This window comes from Rattus norvegicus, chromosome 17, assembly GCF_036323735.1.
Source record: "Rattus norvegicus strain BN/NHsdMcwi chromosome 17, GRCr8, whole genome shotgun sequence".
NCBI lineage: Eukaryota > Metazoa > Chordata > Mammalia > Rodentia > Muridae > Rattus > Rattus norvegicus.
In genome coordinates this window covers 38,684,639-38,698,698 of record NC_086035.1, presented here as the reverse complement: position 1 = coordinate 38,698,698, position 14,060 = coordinate 38,684,639, and the positions used below count along the sequence as shown (strand labels likewise).

Below are 14,060 nucleotides of genomic sequence, written 5' to 3'. Positions count from 1 at the left end.
ATGGGGCAATGACTCCTGACACTCTTCCTTCCCAGTCATGATGGATGGTAGTGCATCAAACCATGAGACAAAATGCATTTGTCCTCTCTCAAGTTGCTTCTTTTTAGGTATTTGATCACAGCAATGAGTGAAGTAACAAATGCAGAAAGTATTTCTTCATAGTATATTTGTTTTATTTGTATTTGCATCTTTTTTTGTATGAAGTACCTACTGTCACCATGTTGTGCCTAGTACCTTGGTTTGCTGAACTGATATATACTGATTTACATTTCATTAATGGTTGACAACTATACAATTCATCCATTCCTACATTCTATGTGACTTAAAATATTAAAAATCACACACAGTATACATGCTCAGAGCCAAGTTTTTCTCTGTTGAGAGATAATTTTATCAGAGATAACTAAGGGTTGTCTACCCCACTTCAAATTATTATAATGTGTCCTGCTTCACTTGGCCAAAACAAATTTCTTAGGTGATTTTTAACACACTTTTGAAATTTATATTCCTATATTTTATTAGGACATTAACTCATTAAATCACTGACCACCTAGAGGTGCTGCCATGTACCATCAAGGTAGAGTTTGCCCAAAAGCTTATTATGAGAATTTTCTTTGTACGAGACTCAGAAAAACCTTGAGCTCTTGATAAATGGAGAACTTTTTTTTTCTAGTCTGCCTGCTTGCTTACTCTGATTACTTGCATGGTAAACCTTGAATGTCGTATATGAAATCAAAATCATCCAGATCACAAATGGTAATTCATATTCAGCAGTTGAAACATATTACCCACAGATGACTGTCATCCAGGAAAACAGAACACAAACTCATTAGTTTAAATTAGCAAACATCACTATTTCATGGACCATGCATGAGGCAATATAATTGATATAGCACTTCATATAAACAAACATCATGGACAGAAATACTATACAAATGAATGAAAATGAATACTTCTTACTGCCCATTCATTCCACAAAACACAGTAATGACCATGCTTAGTACTAAGAGAAAATTTGTTAATTCAAGAGGCTATTTAATAACATTCAGTGGTAGTGCCTGGCTGAGTTTCAAACCATACAAGCATTTGTCCACTTACCAGCATAGCTGTCTGATGGATACATAAACTATCTTTATGTCTAAAGTCATTTACACATTTGTTTCTTACAGATGGTGGGAATTAGAGAAATTTACAGTATTTTGAACATACCAATCTAAAGTTTAAAGATGTTAAAAACTTGTACCAATCATGTTTGTCTTGTAATGTTATAAACAAACCAAGTAAACAATTTAGGAAGCAAGCTCGGATTCACAGGTACGTTTCTACACCAAGTGTTAGTGAGAAACAGAATTCAATTTTTCATATTTATTTTTGGATATTTTTTCCTTTGTTTCCTTTTTCTTTTTACTGTATTGCAAGTTATTGCTGTAATGACGAGAGAGCAAAGCTGCTTCCCCAAGGAAGCCAGCCTTCAAGCTGACTACAGGAAAGACAGCCAGGCTATGAGCATATATGTAATAGATGGAGGTGAGTAGGAGTGGCAGAGAGATCATTATCTTCGACCTTCTCAGCCACCATGGCTGACTTTGAGTTTGTTTAAACTAAACAGGGAAGAAATTTGCTGAACTTTAGACAAAGTGAAGAAAACTCATATTATTAAAATACCATCATTAGGTGATGCAATATTCCTTTTGTGGGTTCTTGGTCTTGTAGGTAGAAGAATTTAAAAACAAAGTACAGAAGAAAACCTTGGAACAACTTTACTGGATTTAGAAAGGGAAAGATGAAGATAAAAATTGACATTTTCTATGTGATAAGTATGAGATTCAGCAACTGATGTCTATTAACAGCTACATGGTTTGAGAGTCTTCAGCAAGACAGAGAGAATAACTGGAGAGTCATGGATGGTGTGTGTATGGCTTTAGATTGTGTCTGAAAAAGGGAGCTAGAAGGAGGAGAAAGAGAAAATGTAATTTTTTTGGTTGGAACTCAGATGGCAGTCCGGCTCAGCAATGATGGTCTGCAGGAGTCTGAGTTAAGGGAAGAGCTACTGTGGCATAGGAACATACAGCTCCCTGATGAGTAGATGTTCTTCCCATCACAGTTTAGGTTTCCACCTCTGGCTCTAGATTCATTTCCACAGGTTATGAAATAGGATTCTATTCTTGTGTGTCCAAGAAAAGTGCCTGCTGTCTTCACTGAAAGAGTATTGTCACTTGAACAGGCTGCAAAGGAGATAGTGACGATCACAACACTGTATCAGAAGATGCCAATACATTAATGCAAATATGTCTCTTTTTACGCAGTATTTTTTTATTGGATTTTTTTATTTATATATCAAATGTTATCCCTTTTCCCAGTTTCTCTTCTATAAACTCCATAACCCATCCCTCCCCCTTCTTCTATGAGAGTGTTCCCCCACACACCCACCCACCCACCCCTTCCCACCTCCCTGTCCTGCATTCCCTTACACTGGGGGATGGAACCTTCAAAGGACTAAGAACTTCTCTTCCCATTAGGGCCCAACAGTTCATCCTCTGGTACATATGCAGTTGGAGCCATAAGTCTGTCCATTTGTACTCTTTGGATGGTGGTTTAGCTCTTGGAAGCTTTGGTTGGTTGGTACTCTTGTTTTCATGGAGTTACACACCCCTTCAGCTCCTTCAATCCTTTCTGTAACTCCTCCTATGTGGACCCCATTCTCAGTTCACAGGTTAGCTATGAGCATTCGCCTCTGTATTTGTCATGCTCTGGCAGATTCTCACATGAAAATACTATATCAGGTACCTGTCACCATGCACTTCTTGGCATCAGCAATCAATATTGTCTGGGTTTGGTGGCTGTATAGATCTGGGCTGGATACCCAGGTGGGGCAGTCTCTGGATGGCCTTTCCTTCCATTTCTACCCCAAACTTTGTCTCTATATTTCCTCCTATTAATATTTTTGTTCCCCCTTCTAAGAAGGACTGCACTTTCATCATCCCTTTTCTTGAGCCTTATGTGATCTGAGGATGGTATGATTGGCTAATCAGAGCATTTGGGTTAATATCTCCTTAGCCATGAGTGCATGCCATGAGAGGACTTTTATGGTTGGGTTATCTCACTCCAGATGATATTTTTTAGTTCGATCCATTTGACTATTAACTTCATAAAGTCATTATTTTTAATAGCTGAGAAGCAATCCATTGTGTAAATTACCACATTTTCTGCATCCATTCCTCTGTTAAGTGATATCTGGGTCTTTCCAGCTTCAGGCTATTATAAATAAGGCTGCTATGAACATTGTGGAGCATGTGTCCTTGTTATTTGTTGGAGCATCTTTTGGGTACATGCCCAGGAGTGGTATAGCTGGTTCTTCATGTAGTATTATGTATAATTTTCTGAGGAACCTTCAGACTGATTTCCAGAGTTGTTGTACCACCTTGCAATCCCAAAATTGCAGGAGTGTTCCTCTTTTTCCACATTCTCACCAGCATCTACTATCACCTGAGTTTTTGATCTTAGCCATTCTGACTTGTGTGAGGTGGAATCTCAGGGTTGTTTTGAGTTGCATTTCCCTGATGACTAAGGATGTTGAACATTTCTTTAGGAACTCAGCCATTTGATATTCCTCAGCTGAGAATTCTTTCTTTAGCTTTTTATCCCATTTTTAGTTGGGTTATTTGGTTCTTTGGAATCTAACTTCTTGAGTTCTTTGTATATATTGCATATTAGCCCATGATTGGATGTAAGATTAGTAAAGATCTTTTCCTAATCTGCTGGTTCCCATTTTGTCCTAATGACAGTGTCTTTTACCTTACAGAAGCTTTACAATTTTATGGGGTCCCATTTGTCAGTTCTTTATCTTAGAGCATAAGCCATTGGTATTTTGTTCAGGAAATTTTCCCCAGTGTCCATGTGTTCAAAGATCTTCCCCACTTTTTCTTCTATTAGTGTGAGTGTATCTGGGTTTATATGGAGGTCCACTTGGACTTGAGTTTTGTACAGGGTGATGAGAATGGATCAATTTGTATTCTTCTCCATGCTGACCTCCAGTTGAACCAGTACCATTTGTTGAAAATGCTTTTCCCCACTGGATGGTTTTAACTCCTTTACCTAATATCAAGTCACCATAGGTGTGTGGGCTCATTTCTGGTCTTCAATTTTATTGCATGATCTACCTCCTTGGTTAGAGTCACACCAAGATATTTTATATTACTTCTGGCTATTGTGAAGAGTATCCTTTTTCTAATTTCTTTCTCAGTCTGATAACCTTTTAGTAGAGGAAGGTTAATGTTCTGTTTGAGTTAATTTTATATCCAGCCACTTTGCTGGAGTTGTTTATCAGCTTTAGGAGTTATCTGATGGAATTTTGGGGGTCACTCAAATATACTATCAGATCTTTTGCAAATAGTGATATTTTGAATTCTTCCTTTCCAATTTGTATCTCTTTGACCTCTTCTTGTTGTCTGATTGCTCTGGCTAGGACTTCGAGTACTATATTGAATAAGTAGGGTGAGAGTAGGCAGCATTTTCTAGACCCTGATTTTAGTGGGATTGCTTCAAGTTTCTCTCCATTTAGTTTGATGTTGGCTATTGGTTTGCTGTATACTGCTTTTTACTATGTTTAGGTATGGGCTTTGAATTCCTGATTTTTCGAAGACTTTTAACATGAAGGGGTGTTGAATTTTGTCAAATGCTTTCTCAGCATCTAATGAGATGATCATGTCATTTTTTCTTTTAGTTTGTCTATGTGCTGAATTATGTTGATAAATTTCCATATAATTGAACCATCCCTGCATCCCTGGGATGAAGCCTACTTGATCATGATAGATGATCATTTTGATATATTTCTGGATTCAGTTGGTGAGAATTTTATTGAGTATTTTTGCATCGATAGTTATAAGGGAAATTAATCTGAAGTTCTCTTTCTTTGTTGAGTCTTTGTGTGGTTTAGGTATAAGTGTATTTGTGGCTTCATAGAAGGAATTGGGTGGTATTCCTTCTGCTTCTATTTTGTGGAATAGTTTGGACAGTATTAGTATTAAGTCTACAAAAACAGACACTACTTCAGTGAAAAAGGCTGGAAAGCAATTTCCAAGCCAATGTTCCCAAGAAACAAGCTGGAGTAGCTATTCTAGTATGCAATAAAATCGACCTTCAACCAAAAGTTATCAAAAAATATAAGGAAGGACACTTGATATTCATCAAAGGAAAAATTCACGAAGATGAACTCTCAATCCTGAACATCTATGGCCCAAATGCAAGGGCACCTACATTCATAAAAGAAACTTTATTAAAGCTCAAAGCACACATTGCACATCACACAAAAATAGGGGGATATTTCAACACCCCACTCTTATCAATTGGCAGGCCATGGAAACAAACTAAACAGAGACACAAAGAAACTAACAGATGTTATGAACCAAAAGGATTTAACAGATATCTATAGAACATTTTATTCTAAAGGAAAAGAATATTCATTCTTCTCAGCACCTCATGGTACCTTCTACAAAGTTGACCATATATTCAGTCACAAAACAGGCCTCAACAGATACAAGATGATTGAAATAATCCCACAAATCCTATCAGATCACCATGGACTAAGGCTGATCTTCAATAATAACAAAAATGACAGTAAGCCCACATACATATATCAATGAACAACGCTCTACTCAATGATACCTTTGTCAAAGAAGAAAGGTAGAAAGAAATTAAAGGCTTTCTAGAACTTAATGAAAATGAATGCACAACATACACAAACTTATGGCACACAATGAAAGCAGTGCTATGAACAAAACCCATAGCTCTAAGTGCCTCTAAAAAGAAACTGGAGAGAGAATACACTAGCAGCTAGACAACACACCTAAAAGCTCTAGAAAAAAAAAAAGCAAATACACCCAACAGCAGTAGAAATCAGGAAATAATCAACCTCAAGGCTCAAATCAACCAAGTAGAAACAAAAAGAACTATACAAAGAATCAATAAAACCAGGAGCTCATTCTTTGAGAAAATCAACAAGATCGATAAACCCTCAGCCAGACTAACCAGAAGGCACCGAGAGAGAGTATCCAAATTAAAAAAAAATCAGAAAAGAAAGACATAACAACAGAATCTGAGAAATTCAAAAAATCATCAGATACTACTACAAAAGCCTATACTCAACAAAACTGGAAAATTTGGATGAAATGGACAATTTTCTAGATAGATATCATGTACCAATGTTAAATCAAGATCAGGTAAACCATTTAAACATTCACATAATTCCTAATGAAATAAAATTTTAAAAAAATTTTAAAAAGCCAGAACCAGATGGTTTAATGCAGAATTCTATCAAGGCTTCAAATATGTCTCTTACTGTATATAAAAGAAAGAATGTTATTGACAACAGGTTATGTCCTTGTACCAAAGGAAGCAAGTATAGATGCACATGTGTCATAAATGTGCCAAGAAGGTACAAGGCTACAACTTTCATTCCAGTTAAGAATACCCTGGGACATTTTGATAAGTGTCCTTCCACTTGAAAGATTTTAAAGGATTTTAATGTGAGATCCCCAATGAGTATACCTTAGAATAGTAATGTATATCCCCCTGTCCTTCTCCTTTCAAAGACAGTTAATTTCTTGATAGTGTAGTATTAATAGTGCCATGATTACATTAGTAAAAGTCTAAGCAATGTTATTTCAAGGTGGTTTAATGAGAAATTTAATTATAAAGAAATAGAATCCAATTTAATGTTACCTCTAAAAGATACAGAAAACTATTTCACTTGCCAGAAATTACCCATATGTATCAGAATGGGGGTCAGATGTTTGCTTCCTTTAGGACTTATTTCTAGCTGAAAAGAGAAGGGGCTTCTGGGGAATGCTTGCTAGGTGTTGTTAAATTACCATCTTTCTTCCTCTTGAGATTCATAGATAATTTATTTTCTCTGTTCATCCAGGTTACCTCCTGTGAATGAACCTTCCTACACTGTCAGCTCTGTCATTACAGATTTCAGATTTTCTCTCCATTCATTTGAAAGCATGAACTTCTTCTTACCATCTTGTTAGGCATGAAATTCAAAGCACTTAGCTTCTCCTGTAAAACAAAAGACAGAAGCATGCACAGGCAACTCTTTCCAAATTGGCTATCTCTCAAGTTCACCATGGGTAAAACATTAAGAATCTGGACACGGACAAAGATAAAACCAATTTCATTAACTTCTGATAGCTTTTATCTGGTAGAACACCCACTCCTGCCCTCACTAGCAAAACAGAGCCCTTCCAATACCATTATTGTTCAAAAAGCTAAACTAGAGTTCCCATGGTAACTCCCAGTGCCATGAGAGCTGGATTAAGGTGAACAATAGATAGACTGCTCACTAGGAATTCACCAAAAGGCTAATGAAATTTTTAACCCATTCACATCTGATTTTAGTTTGAAGTCATCTACTCTTCTTTCCAAAGAACTGAGCCGGAATATGAGACTAATTACTTTCCAGATATCCTAACAGTATATAAGAAGTTGAAAACTAAAAGATAAACCACCATATTGACACTTCCTTCTGATACAATTGATCGCTTCAGGACTAGAAAGATGCACAGCTCAGCATATAAAAGCAATTGTTGTCATGCATGATGACCTGAGGTCTAACCCCAGAACACGGAGTCAAAGAGAACTGATCCATGCAAGATACATTCTGATTTCAGCATGTGTGCCATGGCATGTGCCCCCACACATGCTTCTACATAAAATATTCATCTCACTCATACTAGAGATATCTACTTCCTTCCTAAGATTCTTTCCCTATATTGAAGCATACTGGCCATTTCTTGATTTCAGGCTTTGTAAGCCTCTGCCAGGAACCAAGTGAAACTAGGTATTCATGCCCTAAGTTCTTAGCTTATTCCATTCCTGGCTGCCAATGATCACATTTTTTTCTACTCAAGCTATAATTGTTCTTTAGCCTCTTCTACATCTTTGGGTTTCTCTAGCTTATCCATCCTTGCTCCACTTTGAAAATTTCTGTTATGGTTTAGATTTCAGCATCCTCTACAAACTCAAATGTTCATTCCTGGTCCTTCAATGATAGTTCTGTTTACAGAGGTCAGAAAGCCTTTAGAAATTGGGCCTAACTAGAAGTGAGTGATAAGCCTAGCTGACTAGCTCTCTTTTCCTTTCACTCTGGAGACAGGAGCCGGCAGCTTCACACTATGGATACCACAGCACTATCTTGCTCCCCTTATGCCCTTCCAGACTATTCCCTAAAATGTAGGTTCAAAGAAATCTCTCTTCCCTAAAGCTACTTTTTCTGAGGTATTTGATCACAGAAAAACAAAGTAACTCACACAAGGCCTATTTTAGCTACAATTCTTTGAGAATGCTGCCATATGTGTCCCTTTCAGAATTCTCCTCTATGTATAGAATAAGATTTTTAGAATATTATATAATGACTAACTTTCTATGACATAAGCAACTTTCAAAGTTAAGGGGAAAAGAAGAAATCTAAAGTATAACTAGAGTAATGTTTATTGTAAAGGAACAGTTTCATATAGTTGTCAAAAGAGTCAGTGGGTAAAAACTTTTCCTTAGCATTGTCAAGCAATACAGTGTTAAACTAGTAGAGTAAAAATAATAAGGTGAAAGCTAACACAGGGCACATATACACTGTACATTCAAAAGTTTATGTACTATTCCCTCTAATCATTATAACAACCATATGAACTAGAGTTAGTAAATGTTGTGGTAAATATTTAAAAGCCAACTTCATTCTTGTTGCTGCTAGTCAAGGAATTGATGCATTGAAATATATATTCAAACGATTTGACAAACAAGTCAGAATAAAGAGGAAATTTGCAATAGTACCTCAAGGACTAAAACCAGTGAATGCTATCTTCTGCCCAGGACAACTTTAGCTACGTCAAACACTAATTTAAAGTTGGTTGTCACTCTTTCTCAGCTCCAGCATCAAGTGCCTGGGGTTCTCAGTTGTGGTGAAGTTGATGTCCTACAATCCCCCTAAACAATCATTCCTCAGGTTTCATCATGGACATTTCTCTCTTGGTACACAGTGATATTCTTCTTTTTATGGGCAAAAAAATAATAATAATACAGAGAATCCACATTGTCTCAGTCAAAAACAGGCATGATGACAGACTCATAGCTGCCCTCTCAGGCAACATGTAGAAATGGAATACAGACGCCTTTCCACTTTCTGTTATATGTTCTTTGTTAACAAATGGTTTGGCAAGCAGAAAGTGTCTCAGAACTCCCTGAACACATCAACAGAGATGACCACTGACCCTTACCCATCCTTCTGCTGAACGTTATGGGAAGGAGAGTCACCTGCAGCTCAGCTTCCCGTAGCTTTTCTCACCCTGCCATTTCCTTCCTATCCTGGAGGGTCTACTAATTTAAATCAGCGCAGGGAAGTTCCCCCTTATAATGGGGAATCCCCCCATCCTTCACCTTAACTCCGTGACATCATTCATGCATCTTCTTGGCTTCTTTCTACAATTCTCACAGATCTATTTCTAGGAGTGGAATGATAAACATGAGATCCAGTTACCACCTACCTTTCCTTAACTGCTAGTGAGCAATCCATTGCAGATGGCTGAGCCAGCCTCACCTCAGCATTCACAGACATTATGCCTGGAGATAGTAGTCTTGTTATTTTAACGTTCCTTTTTAGGATTCATTTTCCTTTTTTTTTTTTTTTGGAATTTCTACACAAAAAATTTGTGTGTTTGTTTTTTGTTTTGTTTTGTTTTGTTTTGTTTTCAGAGCTGGGGACCGAACCCAGGGCCTTGTGCTTGCTAGGCAAGCGCTCTACCACTGAGCTAAATCCCCAACCCCGGTGTGTTTGTTTTCTTGATGTCATCTCCTATTTTCTCATCTTCATTTGTTGTCTCCTTTCTTTCTTTTTCATACTTTCCCCCTCTCTTCTTTTTCATTGTTGTTTTGATTATTAATTCCCATCTTTACATCTGTTTTCCCTGGCAGGATGATCGGAAAAGTGATAGTATGGAAGAGTGTCATATATTTGGCAGCTTACAGTAGAAATTGACTGGTTTTGTGAGTGCATACGTTTACTAGAAAAAGCATGCCATGTTTGAACACACAGAACAAAATGTGCGGTTGATAACACTCTAAATGTGGTAGCATGTTTAAGCCTCCATATACAAGAATGTTACTTGTATTAAGACTAATACAACAGTGAAAAGAGGGTTGAGAACTTACATATTCAGTATACAATTTTTTTTCAAGAATTAGCCTTAACTATACTACACTAAAGCTCTCTACAAAGGCATCCACATGGGTATTGCATCCAAAACCAGGAATATAATTGTAGTGCATGACCTCCTTCTATTATCCCCAGTTCACATATTAGCACCACCTAATCAGTACCTAACATCTTTCCATTGGATTTCAGAAGCAGCTTTTGCCTTTCTCCAAACTCAATTCCAAGTCCTGGCAACAGCTAATAGAATGAATCACTTGAGAAGTCTATTCCCCATTCCTGCAAAAGCAGTATAAACACCACTGCTGAGAGAGGAACTAGTGAAGAAAGCTCCACCTATATAACAACAGAATGTTACCCCCATGAAAACAATGAAATCCTATCACTTGCAGAAAATTACAGGACAATGTTAAGTGAAATCACTCATGGACCTAAAGACAAATACCATGTGTTCTCATTACATGTAGAAGCTATAATCATTGAACACATGATGGTTTAGACAGTAACCTAACAGCCAGCAGAGTCTGGCAAAGAGGGGGAAAAGTCAGAGGAATAAATGGTGCAAGGGTACAGTTTGGTAAAGGGAATAATTTTTAATTTTCTAAAAAATAGTAGAATACCTATTATTGATAATTAATTATTTCAAAATAACTACTAAATTGGAACTTGATTGTTTCCAACAGAGATAAACAGTAAGTGTTTGAGACAATTGGCACATTTCCTTGATCTGATTATTACACTTTATACCTCTATCTATTATGGTGAACTCCATAAGTATATCAATTATTATAAATCAATTAAACATTAAATAAAATTTAAGTATATCTATTAAGTAATAACTATGCTTAACATGTACAATACTATAAGTTACTTTTATACTTTGCTCAATTATAAGAAGGTGTTACAATTCTTTTTCTTTACATTAATAATCATATATAATTTTAGCTTTCTTAAAGACATGAAGTGTCCTATATAATTTGAAAACAGAGTGGCTAAAATGTATATTTCATTTTGCAAAACCAACTGCTTTATCTCAACAATTTGCCTTATCTCAACCAGTTTTTTCAGTATCGTAAATAACTCAAGGTAATCACATTTAATTTAACCATGTTTAATTTAATGCTATAAAAAAATACAGGATTGATTTTTCAAACATATTTTATTACACATTTTGCTATTTGTATGGGACCAAAGAGAGAACTGTATAGGTATAGCAATAAATTATACTATGAAAATTTGTGGGACCAACTCAGAAATTTCAGGGACTGTAGAGGAAGAAAAATGTCCCTCTAGGGGAAAGATAATTTCTACTCAAATTGTATATATTAAGTTATCTTTAGCATCACACTGGGAGCAAACATACTTTGCAGAAAACAAAACTATAACAGCTTAAAATATTGTGCGTGTACATGATGCACATGAGTGTGTGGGGGGGTGTGGTCTCCATCTAATTCCACATTACTTACATTTGCTGTGACATTTACCTGGACTTTCTAATGGCATTTATACTTAACAATTTATTCCTCACACATCGCCTGCAATGTTATTCTGGAAAAAAAATGCTCTTAGTAAATATTGTCCAAGGATAAGGGGTAATGATATGTCAAGGAAGCTAATATTGGCTTTGACTTCAGCAAATCTTCTTCTATTCTATATGTAAAAATTTCAGCCACCATTAGCATTCACATGTGAACTCTAATACGTGACTCATGAACAAACCTAGAAATAATTTCCGTACTGTGAGAGAAATTTGAATAATATCTTTAGTTGTCATAAAACATGACTTTGTAAAATGGCTTAAGTGTATTTCACTTACTCCAGAGATTCCAGCCTAATGGCCTTGGAAGTTATAGGACCAGAATAAGGAGGGAGGCAGGTAAAATAACAATAAGGAGTCTGAAAAATGTCATAAGGAATAATACTATTCACTGTTTACAAAAACAAAAACAGACAAACAAAAAAACCCTATAATATGGAACAGTAGCCACGCATCCTGACTCAGCAGAGATCTGCTCTAATATCGCAACAGGATCCAAAGTGCACCCAAGGATTTCAGGAACCATTTCGAAGCCACACAGCGAAGCAGGGACTGCTTTCATGCAGACCCAGCAGCTCCATGCAGCCATGGCTGACACATTCCTGGAACACATGTGCCGCCTGGACATTGACACTACACCCATCATGGCCCGCAACACTGGTATCATTTGTACCATTGGTCCTGCTTCCTGATCTATGGAGATGCTGAAGGAGATGATTAAATCGGGGATGAAAGCGGTTCAGCTGAATTTCTCTCATAGAACCCATGAGTACCATGCAGAGACCATCAAGAATGCCCGTGCAGCCACAGAAAGCTTTGCATCTGATCTCATGCTCTACTGTCCCGTTGCAGTGGCTCTGGACACAAAGGGACCTGAGATCCCCACTGGACTCATCAAGGGCAGCGGCACTGCAGAGGTGGAGCTGAAGAAGGGAGCCACTCTGAAGATCAACCTGTGCAACAGCTGCATGGAGAAGGGACGAGAACATCCTGTGGCTGGACTATATGAACATCTAGAAGGAGGTGGAGGTGGGCAGCAAGATCTACGTGAACAATGGGCTCATCTCATTGCAGGTAAAGGAAAAAGGTGCTGACTACCTGTTGAGAGAGGTGGAGAATGGTGGCTCCTTGGGCAGCAAGAAGGACGTGAACCTGCCCAGTGCTGCTTTGGACCTCCCCGCCATGTCAGGAAAGGGCATCCAGGATCTGAAGTTTGGGTTGGAGCAGAAAGTGGACATGGTGTTTGCATCTTTTAACTGCAAGGCAGCTGACATGCATGAAGTTAGGAAGGTCCTGGGAGAGAAAGGCAAGAACATCAATATCATCAGCAAAATCAAGAACCATGAAGGTGTCCGCAGGTTTGATGAGATTTTGGAGGCCAGTGATAGGATCATGGTGGCTTGTTGTGACCTGGGCATTGAAATTCTGCAGAGGTCTTCCTGGCTCAGAAGATTATGATCGGACAATGCAACCAAGCTGGGAAGCTGGTCATGTGAGCAACACAGATGCTAGAGAGCATGATCAAGAAGCCACGCCCACCAGAGCTGAAGGCAGTGATGTGGGCAGGGCAGTGAATGTGGGCAACCCGGTCCTAGTTCGAGCTGACTGCATCATGCTGTCCGGAGAAACAGCCAAAGAGAACTATCCTCTAGAGATTGTTTGCATGCAGCACCTGATTGCCCGAGAGGCAGAGGATGCCATATATCATTTGCAGTTATTCCAGGAACTCCTCCATCTGGCGACCATTACCAGCGACCTAACAGAAGCTGCCGCCGCCAAGGTCGCCTTGGAAGCCTCCTTTAAGTGCTGCAGTGGGGTTATTATCGTGCTCACCAAGTGGCCCCGTACCGCCCGAGAGGGCACCTTTAATGTTGTGACCTGCAATCCCCAGGCGGCTCGCCAGGCCCATCTGGACCGTGCCATCTCCCTGTGCTGTGTAAGGATGCTGCACAGAATACCTGGGCTGAGGATGTTGGTTTTCGTGTAAACTTGGCCATGAATGTTGGCAAGGCCCGAGGTTTCTTCAAGAAGGCAGATGTGGTCATTGTGCTGACCGGGTGGCGCCCTGCCTCTGGCTTCACCAACACCATGCATGTAGTGCCTGTACCTTAATGACCCTCTGGAGCCCCTCTTTATCCCCTAACCCTTCCCCTCCCCTATTCTATCCATTAGGCCAATAACGCTTGTAGTGCTTACTCTGGGCCATAATGTGGCGCTGGTGGGCTGGGACACCAGGGAACATTAATGCCTCTGAAACATGCAATAGAGCTCAGCTACTTTTCATGGCCCTACTTGAGTCATGAGTGAAGGAGGAATGCAGGA

General features: G+C 38.4%; 1 pseudogene; it reads left to right on the top strand.

Moving 5' to 3' along the window:
* Positions 1–1,430: 1,430 nt before the first annotated feature.
* Pkm-ps12 (pyruvate kinase M1/2, pseudogene 12) lies at positions 1,431–13,850 on the top strand (annotated as a pseudogene).
* Positions 13,851–14,060: the final 210 nt, after the last annotated feature.